The sequence below is a fragment of the Calonectris borealis genome, chromosome 4, assembly GCF_964195595.1.
Source record: "Calonectris borealis chromosome 4, bCalBor7.hap1.2, whole genome shotgun sequence".
NCBI lineage: Eukaryota > Metazoa > Chordata > Aves > Procellariiformes > Procellariidae > Calonectris > Calonectris borealis.
Genome location: NC_134315.1, coordinates 5,050,989 through 5,071,413, shown reverse-complemented (window position 1 = coordinate 5,071,413; position 20,425 = coordinate 5,050,989).

The window sequence follows — 20,425 nt, the reverse complement described above, 5'->3', positions numbered from 1 at the left end:
ACTTTAAATATGGTAATTTACCCTAGAGGTAGGAAATGACAATATGAAAATTAATTTTTCTGCAGGACTGGATGATTATTATTATCATTGTACTAATTCTCAGCAGTCAAGTGATAACTCTGAGAAATGGCATCTGTTATGAAAAGAATTCTGTTTTACAGTATACATTATTCATGTGTGTCCCCCTTTAAAATTATCTGGCACATAGCCAGGAAGGCTAAGGTCACTAAAGAGGCATGCTTTAAGATGATATGTCATTGTAGCCCTTTGCTAGCTTTGTAATAAATGTTTTAATTAAAGGGTAACATCACAGTCCAACATCTGGATCAGATTTAATTGTAATTCTTAATTTTCACAATTTGGTATCTTCAGCTCTGAGAGAGCTGAAACACCCTCAGCTAATTATCTCTTGCTATTCAGTATTCTGCAAATGCAGTATAAATAGAACTTAAATTTTTAAGGTACAGTGTTATACAAAAGGCAAGGGGACTGTAGTGCTCAGATTATACAGATAAGAGTGTCCTTTAAAATAGAAAAATGCCAGATTTGTTAAAATAAAGCATGAAATAGCAAAGTAGAACACGACTTCATAAAGAGCTGTCTTCAGTGACATCTTACAGTCATTTGTCTGCTAAAGTACAGATAGATATTTATTGTAGAAAGAACAATGCCAGCTCCAAAATTTGAGGCAAATTTTTTCTGATGCTTCAACTGTAAGAATTTTGGCCTTCTTTTGCATGTTTCTAAATTCTGTGGAACAATTGGATAGCTGAAGCATCCATGATCTATCTCAATAAATTAACCATAATAGTAATATTAATAATAATTTAAGTAAGGGCATCTTCTGATACTTATTTATAACTTTGTAAAACTTTACTCTTTTGCACCAACTTTCCATAAATAATATCAGGGAATCTTTTGGGAAACCTGGAGCACAAAGGTCTGTCTTTGAGTAGGTTTTGGTGATTTTTTAAGCCAGATGTACATTAAAAAATGTAAAAACCTCAACACCAATAAACCCCACATTCTTACTTTATTTTATAAAAAACACAGTCAACTGTATGCTTTGATATCTGGCACAGAATGCTTGCTTTGGGAAGAAAGTAGTGAGAATTTCTCAGTGAAATTTGGCTTTGATATCATTGGCTGTGCTTTTGTAAAGCTTTTTGCGTTTTCATCTGGGAAAGATATGTGTGTGTAAATTCTAGTACATTATGCTGAATTATGGGGGAACTTATCTACATATAATGCAATGAACCAAAATGGAACTTGTTCAGGAGACTGAGTGTCTTTTGTGTGGTTTTTGGTGGTTTTCAGCAGTCACAGTATGTCAATATAAGGACAGGTGTCCAATTACTTGCACATTAATATTATGGAATGAAATTACTATAATGAACTAGATATATACCTTTCACCCCAAGAAACTAGATCCCACATAGATCTTGTTGATCACTACCCCAGTTTTACACCTCATACAGAAAATGACACTTCCAGCAGCATTTTAGGGCTGCGCCATAGAGCAGAGGATGTGGTTCAGTAAACTGACACTGGTTCAATACCTACAAAAATATGAAGGCATAATTAAAAAATGGGAAAAAATGCTACAGAAATGTTTTGTTCTACCACAATAGTGGTAGAACTGTCACGTGATGGTGATCCGACCCTCTCACCTGCCTTCTGTATCAGGAAAAAGGCAATGTTATCTGTCGCACTGTGGTCCCCTTGGCTCAGCTCTCTCTTGCTTTGTTTTAGACATCAAGTATGTCTCCTACTAAGAAAGTAGGTCACTTCTAGTTTTACGATGAAAAGTCAGTACATCTTTCAGGGCAGTTACATAAATGGTAGACAACCATTGGTCTAGCAGCAGTGTGGGGGTAAAGTTTTGTCAGCACAGATTTTATTAATCAGAAATTGTTAATTTGCAAAATATTTTTAGTTTAGGGAGTGGGAAGGGAGAAGAAACTGAGTCTGATAGAAAATTTAAACATATCTAATAGTTTGGTTTAACATCTTGTTTTTACTGTGAAATGACATGTCATTCAGAAATGTGCAGAACCTGATTAAAAATACTCAAACATAAAACAATAACCTGGAGATCTGAAGAAACTTGTGGTGTGTATAAGATAAATCATAAAGTCCACAGATTTTAATGCAGAAGTTTTTACACAAGAAAACTATGACACCAGGATTACCTTGAACTCCTTCTTAGCAGAACCAACCGATATGCCACCTAGATGATATTAGCTCCTAATTCTTCGGGAAGGCCTTCACAGAGTAAATTGAACTGGTTTTGTTGATATGACTTCTTATTTTCTACCAACCTTACAGACTAAACAAGGACTTTATTCTCCAGGATAGTCAATCTGATAGCCTTCTCCAGGACTAAAACGTCACTTGATGTTTTAAGGCTAAAGGCAGGGATAGGAGGGCTGAGGGAAATTATATTTGAAAGTTTTACTTTTGCATATGTTTTTCAGTCTCTTCCTCCAAAGCATTGTGGCACTCACTGCTTGCAGTTATCTAAAAGAATGATATTAGTTTCTTTTCTCTATTTTCTTTTCTTGCCTTCATCCTTTTTATAATTAATAATGCTTTTTGCCACCCTGTTCCTCTGGCAATTGATTTCAAATGCATCACCCCACCGCCAGTGTAGACGGAGCTACCCCTTTTCCACTGTCATCTCTTCTGAGTGTACAACGAGCTTCCGTTCACAAGCAGACTCTAATATTTATTGATTTTTATAATAACGCCAATGTATATCGTTATATCTATCCAAATGGAGGTCAGTGTCCAAAGGGACATCAGTGATGTCCAAATGGAGATCAGTAACAAGTGGTGCCCCTCAGAGGTCCGTATTGGGACCGGTATTATTCAATATCTTTATTAGTGACATAGACAGTGGGATCGAGTGCACCCTCAGCAAGTTTACAGGTGACACCAAGCTGAGTGGTGTGGTTGATACTCTAGAGGGAAGGGCTGCCACCCGGAGGGACCTTGACAGGCTGGAAAACTGGACCCATGTGAATCTCTTGAAATTCAACAAGGTCAAGTGCAAGGTCCTGCACCTGCTGACTGGGGGATGAATGGATTGAGAGCAGCCCTGCAGAGAAGGACTGGGGGATACTGGTAGATGAAAAATCAGGTTGGACAGGGCTTTAAGGAACCTGATCTAGTGAAAGATATTCCTGCCCATGGCAGGGGGATTGGACTAGATGATCATTAAAGGTCCCTTCCAACCCAAACCATTATATGATTCTGTGATCTGCCATCTGATACCTTTGAAAGAGATTCTGTATGATGTCCTAGTTAGTCCAAGAGAAAAAGGAAAAGGCTTTGGCACTTTTAGTAAAGCACATTAAAACTGGTAAAAAGTCACATTGATTGCTATTGCAAAAAACAATAAGGCTGTCCTTCCCCTCGCTTCATGGGCTTCCTTTACGTAGTTTAGAACTCTTTGAAGATTTTTTAAGAGTGGAAGGGATAGAAGGAAAGGAATATGAAGTCCCAATGTTTCAAATCAAAACCTAACTGATTGTTATCTGATTTAGACCAACATGTCATAGAAATATTTTTACTGAAAGTTATGAGAAGAGATTTACATCCTCAGAAGATTTACCAGCTAAACAAAGAATGTAATGTAGTGTACTACATCCAGTAGGTTCATATCTGCATGCTTTAAAAAAGCAAAACCAAGCTTAAATTTATGGCTTACATTCAACAGTTCAGCTTGAAGTTCCTGTCAGTTTAACCCCTAAGAAATTTAAGCTTTCTCTGGCATTTCCAAATAAGAAGCAACAGGGCTCGTTAGTAATGTAGGCTAAAAGGATGTTCAAAGGGATGCAAAAAACAAAGAAGTGCTTTATCCTTTTTAATATACCAAAAAAAAAAAATCTGAAAAATCCACTTCCCTGCCCTATCACTTCATGTTTTTCTCACAGAGCTCAGGAAAACTGGTCAATTAGTGAAAGAAAGCATACCAGAAAAGTAAAATGTAAGCAGATGAGAGAGGAAGACTTCCCTATTATACTATACGGCTATAGACCATGCAACTTTTTGTGCTGTGTTTAAGTTAGAATGACAAAAAGAATAACAATGAGAAGACAAGATGAAATAGATAATAATATAACCTTAGGATTCATACTTTTATCATATTTTGTGAATTTTGAACAATTACATGGGGAAGGTTTAGAAACATGCCTGGTGTTCTTGCTATATTCCAGTTTATGGAATTAGGTGGCAAATTCTTCTTACCCAGCTTTTAAATGATGGATTTGTTATTAATTTCTGATGGATGTTTATCCCAGAAGTAGCTGCATTTTATATTATCATTAAAAACTCATTGGAAAATATCTCAGGAGACTTTGGGACAGAACAGGAGATATAAACGGAATAGCCTATTAATATTCCATTAAGTTAATAATATCTGTCCAACTGAATCACAGTTATATTTCCTACCAACTTTTAAATACAGCTTATTTTATTTTGGTGTTTAAATTCCCATTGTGTAGAGCTGCGCTAATTTCTATGTGCTAGTTTTTTGCTGTTTATCCTGTGTTCTTCTAAAGGTGTGATGGATAAATTATTGAGCTGGAGGCAGAAGTATAAGAAACAGAAGAGTCTAAGGCAAAATAATGATTTTGACATTGTGTCCAAAGCATAACCACATGTCTCAGTGAATTCCAGACCTTATCTGATTACACATTACACGCTGCTGGATGGTTGTTTATCTGCTTTGACGGTGGGTCCGGAGGAGGGTTCAATGAGCCTTAATTGCGTTAATTTATATAGATTGAGGGGCTTTTCTGGGCTTACATTTCTCATCAGGTTCTAGCCAGACCTCTTCATGCTGGTCACTTCACATTTGTATAGAATAAGTGCTGCTTCATCAGATATTCCACCAGGTTTGAAGAGGTGAATAATTACAAAGAGTAGTAAGAGGGGATCCAATTGCTTCCACCTGTAAATACAATGGAAATAACCATAGCTGTGGTAGAAACCTGGAGAAGGTTAAGCAATTAATGTTATCTGGTTTTCTTGGGGTTTTTTAATTGTTATTTTCATTACTGTTGTTATCATTAAATGCAGATACTTTCACTCTAGGTTTTCAGATGTACAAGAAAAAAATCTATGCTAACATTCCAGAGATTTCTTGTAGACATGTGGACTACATGTGTTTGGTTCTGATTCCCATATAAGTCTGTAGGTATTTTTTAAAGTTAAATTGGAAAATGAGTAGTCTTGGTAGCTTCATTTTGAATCAGCTTAACTACTCTTCTTGCCATGATCTCAGTGGTACCCAGGAATTTTCCTGATATCAATAACTGATTGTACCTAAGTAGGATCAAAATTAAATCTGGATAGATTAACAAATCAAAGCCTAGAAAAGAAACACTGATGATAAAATTCATTATATGAGGTGACACTGAAAGTAATGCTATAAGCTATTGTAGAGAGCAACACAGTAGAAGAAATGTAAAATGAAAACACAGGCGGCCTGCAGGAAAGGGGAAAGTAGGTATCAACTGCTTCAGAAAGAAAGAGAAGGAGATTCAAGAATATGGTAAGCAGGCAGACAAATTGGGAATGATGGCAGAACAGAAGAGTTTGAACAAAGTAGTGGTTGCTCTTCTTCCCCAACTAGCTCATCAGTTCTTTGCCGCGGTTGTTCTTATAAATCAGTAATGTATAAATTATCCACGTATGCTACCACTTTTTTTTTTTTACTTCAGTCAACGATCTCCAGCTGGAAACCTTAATGTTAAAAATATGGAGTATTGTGTAATTATGAGTCACTGAAAGCGGTAAAAGCAGATGGAGCTTCCAAAGGAAACCTAGTACTAACCTACAGATGGTAAGCACTGTGCAGACAGCAGGATTTCAGCTCCTGAGCAGTACTTCCTAGCGAAAGCACTTTGCTCTGGTGTCTCTGCTAAGTTTCCAGGGAAACTAATGGCTAAACTGAGTATGTACAGACTGTTCTCTGAGGTGGAGACATTATTTTCATAGATTCACAGCTCCAGCTAAAATTTCCCAGAGGACAAGTGAGCCAGAACAGAAGAGCTTAGATGCTTACACTGGGATTTCAGTGGCTCATGTTAGTGTAATTTCCAGCTTTGCCAGCTCACCTGTCTCACAGTAGGATAATCTAAAGAATTTGATATTATGCTCTGTTATCTGGTATCTCTAATATGAGACATCTTAACATATATATATATAAAAAAAAAGAAAGAAAAGTTATGCATGAGTTTAAAAGGCACTTTAGCATTGTAAAGGAGAGAGGGAAGTGTTGAAGGACAGCGTTACTGCCACCTGTTCTTCAATTTTGATGTCAAGCAACATAAGCTCCAAAGGCCCATGTCCCTGCAAAAATGAACAGACATCACTCTGTTCTTCTTGACATTTTAATTCTTATTTTCATAACTGGTATTTTAGAAAGATCATGGAGATCTTGTTCAGGATCTTTTGTTGGTGTTCAAGAATATATAGATAATATCTCAGTCAATAGATTCTTTCCAGTCAAAATATTACTCCTAAAGTGTCATCTTAATCACACCAAAAGATTTGAAAAGTCTGCTTTATAGCAAATCTTCCAATATACATTAGATAAAATAATTTAGAGGGCACTGAAACACAGTGCCTCCCTTAATCTTCCTTTCCAAGCTGGATACCTCAACCACTAGGCTACACTGTCATGCTAATACTGTTTGCTTGATAACTTAAAGAAACTTCAATTATTCTGCACAAAATCAAAGTAGTTCATTAAAGGAAATTCAAAGATATCTACCTCCTGACACACAGGAATAGCTCATTTACTGATGATTAGAAGAAACCTGAAAGTGGTAGGAGTTATGACATTGAATTCCCTCAGCAATCAAAAATCAATAAATCCAAATGAGATTTTGTTCCTGTCACTCCTGGCACTAATGACAGGCATTACAAATCTCAGTTTGTGATTCTGAGAGGGATGAGGCATCCGACAGATGCAAAAGATCAGTTTTATCAAGAATAAGATGGTTTTGGAAATACTCCAGAGGAAATCTTAAACTCCTGGGGAACCTCTGCATCATGAGTCACGTTGCCTGCAGATCTTCAGTTTAGGAAACAAAGGAGAGGAATGTCACAGGGAGGTGTGGATATCTCAGTTTGGGGTTTAAGTCTTGAATGCAAAAGTCAGACTTGACACTTTAATTTCCTTTATGGATTCATCCCTAAATAACTCCCTTTTATGATTAAGCTGTTCTGCTCACAGGAATCTTGTTGCAAAGCAGTGTATTTGACATAGCATGCAGGTAGTAATCTACAGATGGGACTATCTCTCCTTGTCAAAGATGCTGAATATATTAAAAAAAAAGAGAGAGAAAAATGTTCACTTATAACGAAAAAGCCAATTTAGCTTCCTGCCAGAAAGGCCATAACATATGACATGAAATTAATGCCAGCAATGAAGCAACTTATGGCTAGTTTATTACTGATTTAGAATTAACACTGTCCTTCAGAAATACAAAAAAGAGGAAAAGAAAAACCTCAGTACATAAATAGCTGCCTGAGCCAAAATTCTCCCCTATCTGCGATTCTCCCACCCTCCAGTCCTGCATCTGGGATTTTCAGATATTTTGGAGAAACCTGAATATTTTTATGAGACCTGTGTTTTAACATGCACTCTTTTTTTTATGGCTGTAATTTACTCTAATAATATTCCAATATCACTGACCTTGAGTCTGTAGGCCAGAAAGTAGATGGGATCAGCAACTTTGTCTTCAGAATAACAAAATTATTAAGGTTAAGAACAGACTTTTATACCACAGAAACCAAACTAGAATCAGCACGTAAATTGCCACTGGATGTACCGTACTTGGCAACAGGCTTAAGAAAAAAATTAATACATTAACCTGCTTAGAGTATAAAATTATCATCAGCAATTGTCACTGCTAAAAAGCATTACTCTGGAAATGGGAATTTAAACCAAAGTGACTGAAGTCTAGTTCAAAAGCATGGCAGAAAGAGAGAAAGAGAGGACACGGATTTAATTTAATCACACTGTAAACTCAATATCTATCGGCAGGAACATTTGCTGTTTACTGTAATTTCCACAGGCCTCTTACAGACTTTTCATTTTTAAATGGAGATTTGCATAGGTTTTCTTATGCGTAAAGTTTGTGAAATAAATGCTGTAAAGCAGCATAGAAGCTAACAGGATAGCTAAATATAAAAATATACATATGGAGAACAAGTATGAGAATTTATGTTGCCATTCTTAAAATTAGGCAGGGTAGCTAAGATTTTTGAATAGACACACACAAACTTTACTACAAAAGAAAGCAATAAAATAGGAAGATTAGTTTTTGGACTTATTACTTTCCAAATTTATGGTCCATGAAATGTATTAAAGAGTTCAAGCCATATCTTCAGGTGATTTAAATTGATAAAGTTCTAGGAAAAGAAAGAAGTCTGTGCTGAATTCCACCGTCTCAGGATCCACCTCACACAGAGATGCCAAGTTTCCTTCTTCACGTTGCTGTCATAGGTCGCACAAAGGGAGAGAAGCTGACTGTCCCGCAAAAATCAGATTATACAAGGAAGCTGATCCGAGTTGACATGATTTGATTTGGGCTGGAAGATTAATCCAGACTTCAGCTGCCAGAGGCTTTTAGACAAATAGCACTTAGCCCACTTATACTGAATGGATTTTTTTTTAAAGGAAGGATTATTAATTAGAACAGCGGTAACTGGAAGTGTAAGAAATCTGCAAAGACTTATGATTCATGTGACAAAGGCTATGAAATACTGCTGTCTTCATAGATTATTGTATCGATATTTGAAATGGGATATGTGTTTCTATGATCTGGTTAGTGACTGTACTTGTGGCTCATCTGATGAGGAAAAAAATGTAGTAACTAAAAACACTGAGGAAAAAACAAAATAATCTAGCCTGCTTCGAAAGGACTATGAAAACAAAGCTTTTGAAACTATTTCAAATGCCAGTCGTGACCTGAGGCTGAGTAAAACCTTAATCCAAGATAGGACAAGCATTGCAAAAACTTAACATTTCAGTGCACTAGATGGGTGACATGAGTTTCATGTTGCCAGCCGTCAGATGTGCTCCTTCTACATGCATTTCCTTCTAATATATCCTCTCTGAAATATTTTTGTTTTGAAGATGTCATTACCCAAGTCTCTTGTTAGAGCTGGTTGTTCCCTAGATAGCAGAATCTTCTGCTAGGTTCCCCCTAAATTAAAACTAGCAGACCAAAAAAAGGTAATTTATTGTAATTTGAAGAAGTCTGCAGTTTAACATCCTTGGTTTGGAGGGGCAGAGTGTGGGATTTTACTCCAAGAAAAATGACAAAGTGAAACTTTCATTTGGAGAAGGATATCTCCAAATATTGACCACAAAAATGATCAGAGCTCTGGAACACCTCTTCTATCAGGAAAGGCTGAGAGAGTTGGAGTTGTTCAGCCCAGAGAAGAGAAGGCTCCGGGAACACCTTATTGCGGCCTTTCAGTACTTGAAGGGGGCTTATAAGAAAGATGGGGACAGACTTTTTAGTAGGGCCTGTTGCGACAGACAAGGGGGAATGGTTTTAAAGTAAATAGGGTAGATTTAGACTAGATATAAGGAAGAAATGTTTTACACTGAGGGTGGTGAAACACTGGCACAGGTTGCCCAGAGAGGTGGTAGATGTCCCATCCCTGGGAACATTCCAGGTGAGGTTGGACAGGGCTCTGAGCAACCTGATCTAGTTGAAGATGTCCTTGCTCATGGCAGAGGGGTTGGACTAGATGACCTTTAAAGATCCCTTCCATTCTATGGTTCTATGATTCTAAGAAGGTCTTAAAGGAGATCAGAGGGAAAGAACAGAGATACAGCTGAAACAGTTTGTGGCACAACCCCAAAGAGTGAACTGGAATGCACAGTTAACTGGTAACACCACAGTAATGCTTCAAGGCTGTAATGACTGTCAAAATCTGCTGTGTTAAACTTTGAACAAACACAATTCCATTCATATATTCTAAAAAGATACAGCACAGCCAAGAGCAATGTAGGGCCTTTATTCCTGTTGATAACAGAAATTAATTGCATTTTCTAGTGTCATGCAACAGATCTGTGGCAGAACAAGAATTCTGGTTTTCTAAAGCTCAGTTAACAGCCCATCCATAAAATGCTGAATGACTAATTAATGTTCTTTGGGATTTCCAAATGAGATTATATTAAAAAAGTGTTCAAAAAGATAAAATTACTGGCAATTTCTGTAAAACTGAGGACACTGACACCTAGCTTCATTTTGCCCAAATGTCAAGGGTTTAGTCTAAGTTAATACTGAGAACACCCTGTGGAAAATCACTGGAGACAGGTGACTCACGGACATGCACCCATCCTAAGTGTGTATGATGGGTAGGCAGATGTGGGTGTGTGAAAAATGTCCAATAGAACTGTCTTCTTTCTAGATATTTCTGAATCCTACCTAATATCTGAAACTGAACTTGGACACTGAAACTGAATCACCCACACTGAAATTATACCACTTAGCCAGGCTGAGGTAATGCCATGTACCTGTACATGCACTGACACCATGGTTGAACAATATTAATTTGTGTGGCGGTGTAATTGGATGGAAGTTCCATTAACTTCAAAGAGCTTTGCATAATCCACTAGTCAGGTTTAATTAAATATATTCTCTCAGGCCCTCACCATCCGGTGGAGAAAGTCTGCAATTTGTAGTTACAAACTCAGTCTTTAGAAATTCAAATTTTAAACTCTGCATGATATTTGATTGATTCACTATCTGTCAGCCAAGAAAGCTAGACATCTATAAAAGAGAAAATCCTTTTGGAATAAAAACTCCTGGAAGCCATGTCTAGGCAGATGAAGAATCCCTTCTAACATAAATTATTCTGTGATTCTAAGAGTTGAGTCTTATGTTTTACTATCCAGGCCTTATATTAAATTTACATGAACAAGTGTTGTCCAGCTCTTAAGACAGCTGGTTCATTTTGGAATTTGGATAGATTCTACCCCACTTGTTTGTGTTGTTTCATTCTCTTTATGCAATGGTCACGAACAAACAATTTACTTCAGTAAATTCAGGTTTTGTAACTGCATATACTCCTTTCCATCTTATATTTGCTCAATATTTAATTACTCCTACCACTTCCTATAGGAAGGAGGGGAAGATTTCAATCCCTTTTGAATTACCAAGTGGCATAATTCTAGCAACCGGTTCCTAAAATACTGGCTTATTTCATCTCAGCATTTATTTACAGCATTAAAGTAGAGATCATTCCATCAATTAATTGTTCTATTGAAGACTAAAAACCCATTAGCTACTGCAAAAGCAGAAGTATCTATCTTACACACTACTTTTTACTAATATCAAAGAAACTCTAATATCAGTAGAACTTTCATAAAATGTGTAAGCACAAAAATTCTCCTTTTGCAAAAAATAACTCTGAGGACATAATGTCAAAACTAAGTATACAAAGAAAGTTTCTAAATAATGGAAGTATAAGTGACAACACACTTCTGAATAAAATTTGGAACATTGGTGAGATATGGCTTCTCAACTAAAAATTTTCTGAAAACTCAACTCTTTGCCCAATGAGTGAATCCCTTCTAGAGAGAACAGATTATTGTGTAATAAACTTGCGAAGCTGAGATGTGCTTTACCTGCATTATGATGGCATATTATGGATTCTTCAAAGCTGCCATGGAATAATTAATCTTTTTCATACCTTTCAAGTTAGGTACTAATTTTGTTGATACAACTCTATCTGTCTAAATAAGCACACATTTGATATATATATATACACACACACACACATGTACATATATATGAGTATGTGAGTGTGTGTATACATGTATATAAATATAGGTAATTTATTTTTATTATCTGTTGATAAAAAGATCTGGGATAAGAAATATATAATAGCATTTTCTGTCCATAATCTTATTTTCAGTAGATAATCCCATTCACACTCATTCTCCTTATAGAATAAAATTTCAGCCATAAGATCCCGTGGTTTACTGATCAAGTAAGTTGCGGTACTTTTTCATTAGAATTTGCATGTGAAAGAAATATTAAAAATAATATTAAAAATGTCTTTTTTTTTTTTTCCTTTTTTTCTGGAGAAGAAATAAGTTTATTACAGAACGCATATACTATGCTTTTATTTCCCCTTAAGAACATGAATGTGGAACTAATAGTTACGTTTTAAAGTACAAATAACTTTAAGACGATCAAAATTAAGTTTTTGGAAATTACTTTTAGAATAACTGTTGAGTTATGACAAGCTCTTTCTGAAAGCTCTGGCAGACAGCCTCACACATTTTCTTTTTAAGATGGTTTATGATTAGAGCCCTGTGTGTAAATCAAGGAAAAAATGTGACAACTTTCATGGTCTAGAGACAGTGAATATAATCAAGGTTCTCTGTGGTCTGCCAAGATAAGTACATTGGTAAGAAAACTATTAAACTGCACATTTTCACTATTAACCATGATTTGACATTTTCAAGTAATAGAGGATAAATGAAAACAGAAATCTGTGGTGTTCTTCACCATAAGGATAAGTCAGGAAATAACAATAAAAGTTTTTCAGATCTCATGTCTGATGTGTTTATAATAATATTCAGCTACTACCTAGTGTGCTTTTCATCAGTAAACTTCAAAGTATTTTTCAACGCAGGTAATCTTTAGAAAGGTTTGGAAAAATTCCAGCTGAATCATGTTTTCATCAGGTTTTGCATAAGGAGGAAAAAGAAAACAATTTGATTTCCACCAATTTTCCCAGACGTCAGGTAGGGTTTTCATAGAAAGTACAAACTACATCTCAGATTTTTACGTTGCGATGCTTTGTGTTGGCACAGACATTGCAATTGCCTAAAACACTGTTTGAGAAGGAATTTGCAATTTGTTTATTACTTCTTTAAAATTGCTATTCATCCAACAAAATTACGTGGAAATAACTTGTTTTTGACATAATCAATATATGGTTATAATTAGGGGGTTTAAATTTATAAGTACACTCTGGTTACAGATCACAGTGATTAATGTAGGGAAACACAAGAGGGGCATGCCCAGGTCACAAAACTGCTTAGAGAAGATAAAGAAAGGTCACACGCAGGTCCCACGGGTAAGGGGAAATAAAATTTTAAAAAGTAAGCTATTGAAGAGGCAAAACCACCTCAGTCCTTAGACACTCGTGCATTTCCCAATGCATGGACAGTTCTAGGGGCAGGGTTATCCTGCAATTTGTGAAATACTGTTTCTTTAGTTAAAGTCTGAATATTTTATTATTCCACATCAGGGAGCTGAAAGGTAAAAAGACCAAACTAAAGCCATTCACTAAGGTCCTGGCAGAAGCTTTTTCACTGACCAATCTGATAGCTGAAGAGGATTATGGTCAAGCAAGGAGAAGGAACAAAAAAACACCTCTTCAGGAGAAAGGTTTTCAATGCATAAAAGATTTTTTTGTGCGATATGGATGCAGAATGCAGTGCTTGATGACCCCAGAGATGCCCTCTCCTTCTAAGATATATGACACTGTATCTTACACTTGTCCTAATGGACTAAAGGACTATATTTCTGCAGATCTCTTGCACAGCAGAGAGGAGATGTATTAATGATGGTGGCTTGAGTGCTGACTATGTGCTGCAAATAGGAACTGAACTGAAATCTCCATATTCATTTCACAAAGGTCAGTGAACAGATATCATTGCAATACATCTTTTAAGCCTGAGGGATCTGATTCAATGTTATATCATTCTAAGTTTATGTCAGTTTAACTTCTCCAAAATCAGGCCGACACTGAAATCAGTGGAGTTAGAAATGGCATAAGGCTGGAAGAATGTAGCAGTGAGTCATGCCTTTTTATTTTAAAATATAAGAGCCGAGTGTTTACTGTGGTTTCAACATGAAACCAGAATAAATGGGGAGATCTGGAGTGGGGTTTGATGACTCGTCTGAACCTGTAGCTCAGAAGGCATGAATCCATGTAAGCCAAAACCAAAATACAGTGCATGCACACATCCCATTGAACAAAACCTGCTGACTTTCACACAGTTTTAGCTGCAAAGTCACATTCATTTGACATTTTTTCTTGACGAATTGTTCACAAAAATCTGCAAGTAGTCAGATAGAGAGTGTTTGCAGGGAAGAATGCCTTCACAGAAAGAATGCGATCAGAACAGATTTGCTGGTATATAAAGCAGGTAAAAAGAAAAAAATCCAAACAAAATACCCTGAAAACAAAAGTAGTATTCTCTTAATCTATTTGTGATTTTACAAATTGATCAGGCAACTGCTCACCTTCAATCCTGAACTCCTTCTGTAGATTGTTGTCTTTCTGAATTAGTGGTAAAACCTCCAGACTCTATGCATTGAATTCATACGTTTGATGACGTACAGTCAAGCACGCCATTTCTTTGCAATACAGCCCACAGGTATTGTTCCCTTATCAGTCATACAGGTAGTGATTTAGGGCTGAATACGGGTAAGTACTGAGTCAATATCCCCCCTATGAGTATTGGAGTACGACTGTATTACTTGGAGAGTGAAGAAATTACAAGCCTTTTTTTTAATCCCCTGAAATATAGCTAGGTTCTGGCCTTAAAGCAGTGCACTAAAAGAGTGTAAGTGTTGGCGTGATATACCATACACACAGCCAATTTGTGAACACTAAGTGTGTTTTAAAGTTTGTGCACTACTTCTAACCATTGCAGTAAATCTGGATCAATAAAGGTAGAAGCCCTCCTTGTCTTTAGGGAAAAAAACCCGACATCTTTTCCACATGTTTCTGGATGGAAACTCTCTTACTTTCCTTCTCCCCTCATACACCCAATGCACAGAGTGAATTTCAATAAAAAACAACTTAAATGAAATTATTCGTCACCTGCTAGCTTATCTATAATTAGTGACTTAGACTTCATCTAGTATCTGCCATCCTAAGACTGGGAAATATTTTACAGGTGTATTTTTACCATAGAACTGTTCTATATCAGTACTATTTTCATTGTTGTAGAAAGGCAGAAACTGAGGAGCAAATTTTTCCTGAAGCCATAGAAGAAGACTGGGGCAGAGATGGTTAGAGAATCCAGAAGTGCCAAATCACAGCCCCGCTCTTTTTCCCTTTGAAAACACGCAATGCAAATAGTGAAGCCCAGCAGTACTGCCAAGAGAATAATCTGAAAGCGGTGAAGGCTGCAGGTATGGCTGAATACCATGTGGGACACAGAACTTGCTCATGTGAGAAATTTTTACTCATTCAGGTAGTCCCATGGAAGGTAGTAATAATGTTAAACAAGGAGTGTTTTGGGGAGCATAAGCATATTGAGCTGGCAAATGTAGAAATACATGTCCAACAGTTATTTCTTTAAAGTACTTGCTTTCACAGTGGTGGCTTAAATCAACAGCTAAAACCCTTAAAAAAAAAACCAAAACAAAACTATGTCAGGTGCTAATTCTCTAATATAAACTTACCCAGACTAGTGCTCACACCATATACCATAGATCATTAATTTAAATATATTGCAAAGTACAAACGTTTAGATACTATATTCCCTATGCAGTTCAAGAGAGGCTATGAGGGGAATGCTGCAATGCAGAGCACCTAAGATTTGCTAATGTGGATGAGTAGAGTGACCAAGATTCAAAAACTACCTTGGAAAGAGGAATCTGCTCTCACACAGGCAAAAAATGAAGCCATAACACTAAAGGAAAATGGTTAGTAAACGAACTCATGATACAGGGGCTATATCTTTCAAACTTTGAACAGGAATCAAAAAAAAAAAAAAGCCATACCTCCACACTAAGAAAAAATGGCAAAAAGCCAAGGCAGTAGGAGGATGCCAGAAGCCTCATAGTTGTATGGATTATGTGTTCCTTTTGTAGGAACACTTCAGAACAGATCTTCTTGTTTAATGTTTTCTTCCTCAGCAGGAAATAAGGCAGAGAGAGGCTCTTCATGGAGATGAACTGCTAAAGGAGATGGTCTGCTAAAGGAGATGGTCCTGGGCTGTGAAGGAGTTTGGCTGGCAGCAGAGGATAAATACAAGACACGGGGAAGGAAAGTACTTGAGAATAAATTATATTGCTCTTGCTGGCCTTTTTTTTAAAAAAAATTCTCAGATGGTTTCCTATTTTATCCCAGATCACCCAGAAATATAGAACTATATGTCTGGAAGGGCCAAAAATCATACAGTTTTTCTGCCTGCTTTAAAGTAGGTTCAGTTGTTCCTGTCATTCCTAAGAGATGTTTGTATAACCTGTTCATAATGATCTCCCATGGTGGCAACTCCACAGCTTGCCTAGTCAATATGTCCCTGTGTTTCACAGCCTTGACAGTCTTTTTGCTCCTAATATTTAACCTGAATTTTTCTTGCTATAAATTAAACATACGACTCTTGTCCTACCTTTCAAGGAGACAGAAAAGAGATAATTTCTGTTCTCCCTGCTGAATTAGCCTCACGGGGTGTGAGTGCGTTCTGTGATAGCTGTGGTCTATAAGCAACGCTGGACTATGAATAAGTACTGTGAATATCTAAAAGGTAGCTTCAGTCAGACCAGAGGCCAGGACAGTTCTTTTTTTCCTACATCTTTGAGGAATACTCTTATTGACAAATTTGGCATGTAAATATCAAAATTGCCACTGTAAGATGTGCCTCTTAGTCAACATAAAAAAATGTTGTGTGTGTTTCTCAGCTGTCTGCTCTCTTGGTTTTTATGACATTACTACAATCCTCAATTTATTTCTCCGTCTGAGTTTAGTTTTTTTCCTCCTCATCATATGCCAAATCTTTTCTTCCCTGTTGCTGCTAGTTCCCAAAGTGCTGTGAGATCTCAGAGTGTCTGCAACGCTTTCTATGCAAATAGAGAATAAATCACCAATTTGTGCATACAATCCTAATGCTTAGCTTTTCCAATTTTTTTTTCAAATAAAAGTTTGTTTGCTCACAGTCCCTGTAAAAGCAAGTAAAGTTGAAAATGTTCACAGAATGAATTTTCTAGTTTTGTTCCAATTCTTCCGTTTAAGGGTGTTTTTTTTTGCTTTATTTACCCTTCTATCTCCTCATCTACTGTGCTGCACAGAATTTGTTGTGGCACAACAAATTCCTCCATGTAACTCAAGTCACAAGAGGTCTGTAATGCAAGATGTTACATGTAGGGTTGAGTTAGAAATAGAATTGCCTGCCTTATCTGAAACGTGCTGATATACACTAAAACCTATCTTACTTCTTCCCCTCATTACCAGGTTAATGAAATCGAATGAGAAAACTGTGGAAATAGGCCAGAGAGAAAAACAATTATTGAGCCTGGTGGTCGTGACCTCGCAAAAACGCTGCATGTCCTCATCTCTGGAAAAAATGAAGGTTCAGCAAGAGGAAATTGTCACAAATGCAGGGTCATGATGGAGCAACAAGTTTTATCACTTGACTTTTGGGCTTTAGGATGATGTGGTCATGACATCTCACGATGGTACATGTATCAGTCATTCCTCCACAGCACAGAAGAAGCTGCAGGTTCCCCAGGGCAAGAGACGTATAGCTGTGTATCACAGGATAGAAATGGCATTTCACCCCATCTTTAGGAACGATTTCACCAAGAAGCTTCTCTAAACAGCACAATGCCAATTTAGCAGCCAACCACTAAGATGCTTGGCAGCACAATACACGCTGAAATTCCACTGCAAGGTTTTGAAAGACTGCTAGATTTTTTTTCCCTTCCTTTTCCTACAGAAAAACTGTACATTTTGACTGTGCAAGTAGTTCCAGCGCAGCTGAAATTTTTCCTGTACCAAAGCACATGATACTGCCAACAAATCTTTATGACTGTGTTATAAACTAATTGTTCTCTGTGGCTGTGAGAAGGAGGAGAAGACTATGCTTTGGGCGCAAATATTTTTAGTGTAGTACTGATAGCTCTCTCTCATTTGCCTGTCGTCGCAGTGAATCAGTCATATCTTGTTAAATCCCATCCAGATAGCAAGATTATGTTTACTACATCCCTGCTTAGACAAGTACTCCTTTTTCAAGGCAGGTGTTATAATACTCATCACAAAGGAGACAGCGCTTGTCAACAAAGGTTGCATAACTGAATCAGAAATATTAATTTATACATTCTTAGTTAAAATGCAGTAACTCATCCATGCTCCTGCTCTCTGTAGCAACTGAATTAACAGATTCACTCGTACTGTAGTAGGAAGATCTACCTAAAGAAGGAGCTACGATTAGGGTTTAAAGAGTACAAGCTTCTAGTTTCAGTCACAGTCATATTATTAACTGCAAAATCAAGCTGTGTTTTCATCTAGATATTGGTCTGAGCTCCTCTCCGCTCACATCACCAGGAACATATGAACCACAGCAGTTTCTTGATGAGAAGAAGATTACAGAGAAGAATAATGACAATTCCAGGAAAGCAATGCCCTTCCTGTGCTGAAAGCTGCGTAAGGCAGGGACCACAGTACCGACCCGTGACTCCAACAGTACAATGAATATTGACTGTACAAATGAATATCGATCATAAAAATAACAATCATAATATTTAGGTTCTGCCATGATTTCGCTGCAACACAGTGAGGAAACGCGACTATCAGAAAAGACAAAGAGCTATAGTAAACAGATGATGCTACTGCTTGATAAAACATAGACGTTTGTGATGATGCGAAGATCAATACATAAGTCTCAAAGAGTTTAATACAGAGCTGCATATTTATGCGGAACACTAAGGGTCAACATTGTTCAGTCCAGTGTCAGGCACAGGTTGTGTAAACAGCTACACAGAAAAAAAGCTAGGAGCAGCAAAACAGGGTAGCTATCAGTCAGTCCAGCCCGACGCTAGCCATACATCACTCATTTGCCTCCTCCTGGGGCGGGAGGATGGGTTGCAGCAAAGACGGCAACAATGCAATGCAACACTGAGCAGCCCAAGACTGTTTAGTTTCTCTTCCCCTGTTTCGTTGGCCTCTAGAGATGGAGCAAAGGGGTTGCAAAAGGTGAGACTTTTGATTTCCGCAGCTCTGCCAACCACCATAATTAATAAGATTGTTCTGAGCCCATTAGCTGTGGATGCAAGATATCTTATGCTTTTAGAAAGAAAGAGAGTTTTGTTTTGTCCCAGCAGGGAAATATGGACAGACTTTAATGGAGAGAAGTGGACCACTAAATGGACAGCCTTTCCCAGAAGTTGTTTTTTTTTCCTTCAAGCAAAAGTAACATCTTTTTTTCTACTCCTGCATTGCTGTGAAGCACTGAACAAATTCCAGTTAGTTTGGTTCACTGTTTAATCGTAAGGCTTCCATCGAGTGAGGAAATATTTCCCTGAAAATTATGCACCGGGGGAGTTGGAGTGAGAATTTTTGCTGGGGGACATATAACACGTAGTATGGTTTGTGGAAGGAAAGGTAAACTATTGGAGGAGAATATGAAAATCCGGATGAGTTGGATTTTGTACTTTGCAATAACGTAAATTGCAGATCAGTATTTCTTCATATATGACCCAATTGTGAAGAAGGCAAAAATGCAAAATGTTTCACTCTTGCTTTAATATAATTACTAATGCACCAAAATATAAGCAAAATATGAAAACAAGTAAAACCTAAGAAAATATGTAAAATAATACTTAATATATGACTGCAGAATACAGTCTACTTGTTCTTACAGCTCTTTTAAGAGATGTGGATCTAAAGAGCCTCTCAACATGCCTTGGATTGTCTAGGTAAACGATCTGATTTTTAATTTTTTTTTTTAATGGACAAGGAGAGATATTCCTGACAGATTTCTAAGATCTGTCTCTCTCTAGCTGGAACTGAAGTTTAAGCACAGATTTTATTGTTTTGTTCAGCAATGTCCTCTTTTGACTTTGAATGGTGCCAAGAAACAAGAAGACAAAAGCAAGAGAATTAACCGGATTTTCTGAAATCTAAGACTAAAGAAAAGGACAAGAAATAAAGACTATAAAGTGAAAAAAAAGAGCCTTGTTTACCTTATTAATGCTGTATTTCTTTCCCCAGACAAAATCAGAAATTATTTAAATAGGTTTGTTCTAAATTGAAACATAGACTCAATATTTCTAAAAAAAAACAAAACAAACAAAACCTAAAAATCGCTTTAGAAAAGTAAAATAAATTCAGGGTTTTGTTATTTTCAGAAAAAGAAACATACGCAGGCTGCCTGATGCATGGATACTATAACTGGCTTATATAGAGTCCTCTGGAGTTAGACTTCCCCTGCATAATGGAAATAACCTAAAAATCAGACAGCCCTGCATTTGAATAATTTCCCTGCATTATAGTTCAGAAACGGATGACAACTTGAAATACTAGGATACCTGGAATGACCTTTGAAAATGCATTCCTTACAAGTTAAACAGATGGGCGTAGAAAACTTGCTATTTTGGAAAACATTAGTTTAAATCAATGCTTCAATAAAACATTG